Source organism: Palaemon carinicauda, chromosome 33 (genome assembly GCF_036898095.1).
Source record: "Palaemon carinicauda isolate YSFRI2023 chromosome 33, ASM3689809v2, whole genome shotgun sequence".
Classification (NCBI taxonomy): domain Eukaryota; kingdom Metazoa; phylum Arthropoda; class Malacostraca; order Decapoda; family Palaemonidae; genus Palaemon; species Palaemon carinicauda.
The window spans coordinates 50037520-50045724 of NC_090757.1; positions in this window are offsets into that span (position 1 = coordinate 50037520).

Here is an 8205-nt window from a genome sequence, read left to right on the forward strand (position 1 = left end):
CTCCTTTATATACAAAACCTCAAGGCAACAGGAAATTTCATGTTCGAAAAACAGACAATGTTACTGAGGAAAAACGCAGACATGTTTATTCTGGTTCTTTTTAGTGCGAGGGAAGAGCGAAGATACAAGCATAATATATACAAAATGAATTATGTACAATCGTGTGACACACGGTTAGTACAGTAAGCAGCTCTTCTAGGAGAAGGACACTCCAAAATCAAACCATTGTTTTATATTCTTGGGTAGTGTCATAGCCTCTGTACCATGTTCTTCCACCGTCTTAGGTTAGAGTTCTCTTGCTTGAGGGTACACTCGGGCACACTGTTCTATCTTGTTTCTATTCCTCTTGTTATTTTCAAGCTTTTATAGTTTATATATGAAATATTTATTGTAATGTTGTTATTGTTCTTAAATTTCTTGTTTTTTCTTATTTACTTTCCTCACTGGGCTATTTTTCCCTGTTGGAGACCTCGGGCTCATAACATCCTATTTTTCCAACTAGGGTTGTAGCTTAGCAAGTAATAATAATAATACTAGTAATAATGGCAAACCAACTATTCATTAGTTCTGCAAATACACATTTTCTGGTAATACATATAATGCTTTTTCTAAATGCTGTTACAGTGTCACGCATATACGCAATGAATCAAGGATCTGAAGCATGGTAGAAGGTTAGCTATTTTGCAAGTTTTTTTTTTTTTATATAGCAATTCAGTTTCAACTATCACTGACTACATTCTACATCACTCGCTGATTTAATCCAAATCTTTATTTAACCTGACAGTAATTCATTTTACATTTACGGACAGTGAATAACAGTTACTAAAGTTCTGTCTTGTGAAATTTGTATTACTTCAATTTATGAACAACAAAAATGATAAAAAATGAATAAAAACAAGAACATATGATAAACAGATCTCGGTGGCTGACGTGGTAACTTCGCCAACTGGTGGATAGTCTCTCGCTCAAACTCGTTAGTTCCTTTGGTCGCTGCAACCTCATCATCCTTGTGAGCTAAGGATGGGGATTTTGGGGGAGCCTGTAGGTCTACCTGCTGAGTCATCAGCAGCCATTGCCTGGCCCTCTTTGGTCCCAGCTTGGATAGAGAGTGGGCTTAGGCGCTGATTATATGTATATATGGTAAGTCTCTAGGGCAGTGTCCTGCTTGATAGGGTTATGTCACTGTCTCTTGCCTCTGCCATTCATGAGCAGCCTTTAAACCTTCAAACTAGTCACCATTAACAAAACGTCTGTTATAATGGTACAGTTGGCTTCATTAATTCCAGCACACGAACGTATCCCTAGCATCCCATGAGGTGTACCGGTGTTAATGAAGCCAACTGTACCCTGTACAGAATAAATATAGATCAAAAGTTGCTAGATTTACAAAAAAAGGAGACTAAAATAAGCCAGAAATTACCAAAACAAAGCTACCTCCATAATAACACCGCAAAGAGCACCAAACCAACTTGACGTACAAACTAACGTGCGTTCGTGCACTTGCGTGCAGAGAAAGGGGAGCGGCTTGTCCTGAGAGAATATACTTTTTATTCTTATTTTTTTTCCACGTTAACTTTAGCCATTTTGGTAGCTCTAATGGGTGTGAGGATACACCTAATTACCTTGTGCCGACAACGTAAATGCAAGGCAGGGTGTTGCTTCCAACAAGCAGACTGACAGGGTCTTCGTATAGCCAGTCTTCACCAGGAAGGATTCTGATAATGGAGGATTTTCTTTGCTTTTCTTGGTCGTCGAGGGATTTACCTAATTACAGGAATAAACACATTTTCTCTAAGGATAATATATATATATATATATATATATATTATATATATATATATATATATATATATATATATATATATATAAATATATATATATACACACACATATATATATATATATATATATATATATATATATATATATATATATATATATATATATATATATACATATATACACACACACATATATATATATATATATATATATATATATATATTCAGTAAACTCAGGAAAAATAATTATCTAATAAAGGTCTATTAACTAAAAGATATGAACAAACTGAAAATACCGCTTAATTTTCTCTCCTCATTGGGCTATTTTTCTCTGTTGGAGCCCTTGGGCGTATAACATTCTGATATTCCAATTAGGGTTGTAGCTTGAATAATGATGATAATAACAACAACAACAACAACAACTACAATAATAATAATAATAATAATAATAATAATAATAATTTGCACAAGCAAATAAATAGCAAATGCATCGACAAACCTCATAATCATACTAAAGAAAATGAAACAACGAATACAAAAGAACTATCATCACAGATAAGGAAAATGTAACAACAGCAACTGAAGGGTTAAGAAGATAATCCAATAGCAAATTGCATTAAAGAGTTCTTTGTGAGTTCATTAGAAGAAATAAGCAAGAGAGAGAAAAAGCTAGAGTTTCAGGAACGTTCACTAATTACTACCGTAAATTTAATTAGGGCTTTCAGCATTCATTATCTTTTGTAAACAAGACACAACAAACACACACATACACACACACACACACACACACACACACACACACACATATATATATATATATATATATATATATATACATTTATATAGATTTTAAATATGTATGTATGTATGTACATATGCAGTATATGTATGAATATATATATATATATAAATATATATATATATATATATATATATATTTATATATATATATATATACATACATACATACATACATATATATATACATACTGTATATATATATATATATATATATATATATATATATATATGAGAGAGAGAGAGAGAGAGAGAGAGAGAGAGAGAGAGAGAGAGAGAGAGAGAATATAAAGCATTCATTTTTGTGAGGTTTTGACAAATATAACGATAAAATCATCGAAATAACAACTAAGACTTCTATGTCAAAAAAAACATTTTGCAGGGCTTCATTGTACTTTTCCCCTCACGAGAGACTCAAATTCCGGCATTTCACGAAACAACAAAACGGGGGAACCTTATTTGGTTTAGATCCCTCATGCATCTCATTAATCTCATCAATGTAATTTACTTACCTCTGGTAATTCGAAGGAGTGTAATTTCATCAGGTTAATGGTACATAAAATGTATAGACATTATGCATGTATATATAATTTATATATATATATATATATATATATATATATATATATATAATGTGTGTGTGTGTATATATACATATATATACATATATATACATATAATATATATATATATAATGTATATATGTGTATATACATATATTTATATATATACATATATTTATTTATATATGAGTATATGTATACATATATACATATATATATATATATATATATATATATATATATATATAGAGGGAGAGAGAGAGAGAGAGAGAGAGAGAGAGAGAGAGAGAGAGAGAGAGAGAGAGAGAGAGAGAGAGAGAGAGAGAGAATGTCTTAGTTGTTGAACATAATCAATATGGGTAGTTATATTGGAGAAAGGGGAACAACAAATACTCTTTATCATTTATAAGATTTGAATTGCTTACTAAAAGAGCAACTAATAATCTTACCATTAGCTCTCTCTCTCCACTAATTTCCAAAGAAATTCTTCACCAGAGTTTTAGGAAAGAAATTTCTCTAACATAAAAGAGACTGGAGATCAGAGAAGTGTCAGAATAGGGTTGTTCTTCATATGGTGTCTGGCGAGATGTTCTAGATTGATAAATACAGACTTTACATGGACTTCAAAAGAAAATGTTCCTGTGTCCAGGGAAGGACTAAGAATCACATTTTTGAGGATTAATAACAATATTTCAAAACAATTTTGGAATATATTACAGGAAGTGTTAACTAGGGAATCCGATGTTGAAATAAATGCCTGTTATTTTGCTATACTTCCAGCGAAACAAAATGTTTAATGATCATTATCAAACAGTATTTTTAATATTTAAATCGTGAACTGACTTTTCATATGAAGGATTATTTCAGCATTCTGCGATTTCGCTCGACATCGATCCTTCCTTTATCCTTTAATCTGTCTGTCTGACTTTTCCAAAGGACCCACCAAAATCTGCCCCTGTCTGTCCACGTAATTCGGCATTCCCCCCTCCCCTCTAATTTGGGGGAAAGGGGAGGGGGGAGGGGAGGAGAGGGGATGGGGTTCGAGAAGATCGTTCCCTTCTCGTCCTGGTTTTCCCCCTTGTGCTCTACCCCTATATTAAATTCCCTTTCCTCTTCCCCCTCAGAACCCTCTTCAGCCCCTCCCTCTTCTCCCCAGCCAACACCCCCACCCCCTTCCTGTCCCTAGTGTTGTTCAGATGAGATTGATAAAACGTAATGGCGCCCATCCCCCAATTCCCTCCCCACAAAATCCTCTCTCATTCCCATCTATTCTATGACTATTGCCTATAATGAATAACATTGGCTGTTTTCTGTTATCAAAGTCGTTACGAATTAGTTTTATGACAGTGTTTAACTGCCTCCTTCTTTACCTGTATCGAAAGATTTCTTGTTAGACATAGATTATCAATCCCTAAGTGGAATGTTTTCACGATAATCTCTCCCTACCCTATATAATAAAAAATGACTGGTTTTTTATATAAATAAATAAATATATATATATATATATATATATATATATACATATATATATATATATATATATATATATATATATATATATATCCAGATGTGTAACTACTCGGTCTCTCACCATCCCTGAAGTAGGGGGAGAGGAAGTAGTCATACCCTGGTGAGAGGGAGTACCCCGAGAGGTATATACACTCGGAAACCACAATTTCCCACAAATTGCCGTGTTGTAGTTAGGAAAGGGGGAGGGAGAGGAAAGGGTTGAGTACAGTGTGTGTGCGTGCAAATCTACCTAAATATTTAGCGGTTATTTTTGACGGGTCGCGTAAACTATTATTATTATCATTATTACTTGCTAAGCTACAACCATAGTTGGAAAACCAAGATGCTATAAGCCCAGGGGCCCCAACTTGGAAACTAGCCCAGTGAGGAAAGGAAACAAGGAAAAATACAATATTTTAAAAACAGTAGCATTTAAATAAATATTCCCTTTATAAACTATGAAAACTTTAACAAAACAAGAGGAAGAGAAATGAGATTGGATAGTGTGCCCAAGGGTACCCTCAGGCAAGAGAACTCTAATCCAAGAGAGTGGAATACCATATACTATTGAATAATATTGGCTATTTGCTGCTCCAAGACGCGAAAACAAAGCCTATGGTCTAATCTATTCATTAATAAATAATATTGACTACTTTACGCCCAATCACTCCTTCTCAACCCCTTCCTATCTGTGTTTGATCTTCGTTGAATAGAATAGGCTGTCAGATGGTCGCTCTGAGAAAGTGGCACTTGATTTATGAAGGTCGGAACCCTCGAGGTAAAATTCTTATATCGCTTAATGATAAATAACATATGAAACTCTTTTAGTATAAAACCTACGCTCTAGATAAAAATATTGATCACAAGAAATTTTATGCGAAAAATATTACTCGTCACAAAAAAAAAATGTGAAAAATATTAACCAACACAAGAAATTTTATGTGAAAAATATTATTCATCACAAAAAATTTTATGTGAATTTTATTTCAAATTGCTGCGATATGATTACCGAAAACCAATACAAACACTCAACAAAAGTTAGGAACTAATTCTAAAAAAAAGGGCTCATTAAAAAAAAAAATAACTTACATAAACAAATGGAAAGTATTAACATGCAATTAAAAACACCTGCATTAAGTTAAATTTAAAGATTTCTCTCTATAAAAAACATACTGCTTTGAAAATATATTAGCAAAATATAAAATGCGGTATTATTGAAAATATAAGCAACCATGTCAGTAAAGAAGTAAGAAGATAAATAATGAATTAAAAAATATTTAATTCATTCAAGTTCGTATGACCAATGTAAAGAGATAGCTCTAAATAATAATAACCTGATATTGTGTAATATAAAACATATATCAATAAACATATATAGGCTACATTAATTTTCTATGAAAAACACGGGAGATCTAAAAATCTAAAAGATACATTTATTGAAGAAATAATAACCACCTCTTTCATAAATAACTAATATATACATGCAATTATAATATATATATATATATATATATATATGTATGTATATATATACATATATATATATATATATATACATACATATATGTGTGTATATATATATTCATATATATATATATATATATATATATATATATATATAAATACACACACACACACACACATATATATATATATATATATATATATATATATTGTGCGTATATATATATATATATATATATATATATATATATATATTGTGCGTATATATATATATATATATATATATATATATATATAAATGAACACAATACGAACCACTTCAACATCTATCTATACAAACAAAACAAACACGGCTGAGAGCGGTACATTATCAACCCTCTCATCTGTTTTTCCCCTCCTTCTCCCTTCCCTCTCACAGACCTGTCAATCACAAAAAGAGAGGGGTCAGGGAGGAAGGGAGATAGGAAACGGAGAGGGGGGGGGGGGGGCAGATGGGAGGGAGGGGGGAGGGCGAAGGATGGAAGAGGAGGAAGATGGCTTCTGCTTCGTCATCCGCTTCATCCAGATTCACTGATAGATAACTGCAGATGACTTTCGGTAAAAAAGTTTTTTTTGGGGGTGGGGGGGGGGAGGGGGAAGTGTTGAGTCGTCTGGAAAGGGGGGGAGGGAGTTTATCCGGAAGGCTGGATTGGATTGATAAAAATATTAGAATACTTATCATGGTTTTTTTTTTTTTGTAGAGTTGGGGGAGGATGAGTTATGACGTTTGTGATGGATAAGAACAGATATGTAAAGACATTTATGAATCGCAGCGAAGAGACTAAATCAAGAATATTGAGAATTATTCCAAAATATGTGTTAGTAAATAAAGGAATTATTGTATCAATGAAAAGTTGTGAATAAATAAAGAGTATCAAGAATAATCTTAAAGAAACAAGAGTAAAAAAAAGCAAATACTCATGAAAAAAAACTTATAATGAAAATAACAAAAGTTATGAGAAATGCCCCTGATTGTAGACACTTCTCCAAGATATAAGAATAATAATAATACTATTATCATTATTATTATTATTATCATTATTATTATTATCATTATTATTATCATTATTATTATTATTTTATTATTATTAATATTATCATGATTAATTGCTAAGCTACAACCCTGGTTGGAAAAGCAGGATGCTTTAAGTCCAGGGGCTTTAACAGAGAAAATAGCCCGGTGAGGAAAGGAAACAAGAAAAAAATAAAATATTTTAAGAACAGTCATAACACTAAAATAAATATTTCCTATATAAACTATAAAAACATCAACAAAACAAGAGGAAGAGAAACAAGATAGAATAATGTCCCACAGTGTACCCTCAAGCATGAGAACTCTACCCCAAGACAGAGGAAAACCATGGTACAGAGGCTATGGCACTACCAAAGACTAGAGAACAATGGTCTGACTTTGGAGTGTCCTCCTAAAAGAGCTGCTTACCATAAACTTGAAAATATCAACCAGTAAGGGATGAGAAGAAAATCCAGACTTTTATTATTCCCATGGGGATAAGAACAAACATACAAAAGCATAAATAAATTGTTGGCTTAAATGGGATCTCCAGCCATCTTAAGAAATATTCCGAGGACGATGAAAGAGAGGTTGATTTATAGCGTTGATAATTTGTAGAAGCAACAGGCATCCAATAAGTTAGAATCATTTCAATGGAACTAATAATTAAGAAAACTGTAATGATTCTAAGAAGTAGTTATGTTTTAGGGAATGGTAATTATTCCTATGAATAGTGATTCTACTAAGGAATAATAACATACCTAAACAACATCGGAAAATACCAGAGGAAATGTTACTGTGTCTACAGAAGGACTAGTCGTATTTTTAAGGAATAATAACAATATTTCAAAGCAATTTTGGACTATTCTAGGGAATGAAGAGAATCAAGAAAAAACTAATGATTTCAGGGAATAGTGAAATTACAACGAAATGACACAAACACCTCGGGGAGAGAGAGAGAGAGAGAGAGAGAGAGAGAGAGAGAGAGAGAGAGAGAGAGAGAGAGAGAGAGAATTGCTTATTTGGCCATTAATTTCTT